Source organism: Eubalaena glacialis, chromosome 13 (assembly GCF_028564815.1).
Source record: "Eubalaena glacialis isolate mEubGla1 chromosome 13, mEubGla1.1.hap2.+ XY, whole genome shotgun sequence".
Classification (NCBI taxonomy): Eukaryota; Metazoa; Chordata; class Mammalia; order Artiodactyla; family Balaenidae; genus Eubalaena; species Eubalaena glacialis.
Genome location: NC_083728.1, coordinates 84,129,291 through 84,129,844, shown reverse-complemented (window position 1 = coordinate 84,129,844; position 554 = coordinate 84,129,291). Strand labels below are relative to the sequence as shown.

At 48.6% G+C, this 554-nt stretch overlaps 1 pseudogene; it reads right to left on the bottom strand.

Annotated features, from left to right (window-relative positions):
* Positions 1 to 302, bottom strand: part of LOC133103302 (small ribosomal subunit protein eS27-like) — a 328-nt pseudogene extending 26 nt beyond the window's left edge.
* Between the last annotated feature and the right edge of the window lie 252 nt (positions 303 to 554).

Sequence of the window (554 nt, the reverse complement as noted above, 5' to 3'; positions counted from 1 at the left end):
TCTTGATTCCAGGGGCTTTTAGTGCTGCTTCCGTCTGAAGGAGCAGCCTTCTGTAAGCCTTGCTTTTCCTCCTGTAGGCTGGCTGGCAGAGGACGGTAGAGCAGCCAACACGCAAAACTACTGTCTGTGCATGGCTAAAGATGGTGGTGATTTTATAGCATCCTGGGCATTTCACATCCATGAAATAGGAATTGGGGCTCTGTACCAGGCGCTTCTTCTTGTGTTTCCTCTTCTCCTCTTCTGGAGAGGGATGAAGGAGATCCTTTGCGAGAGGCATGTTCTCGTGGGGAGGTCGTCACCGTCGGAAAGCTGTTCCTCTTTTTCCATCAGCCGAGCCACATATGAAGATTTCTGGTGTGGAGGCATCCTCTGAGACAGATGGTTTTCTTTTATCTGGCTTTATTTGGCATCCAACCACATTTCTCTGTGTTTAGGCACAGATTAAATAAGGTGATGTAGGTAAGAGGCCTCACCCAGAGCATGGATACGGTAGTCCTGGATACCCCTTCCTCCTTGTTATCTTCCGAAGGCTCTTAGGATCCTAATTTCTTCCT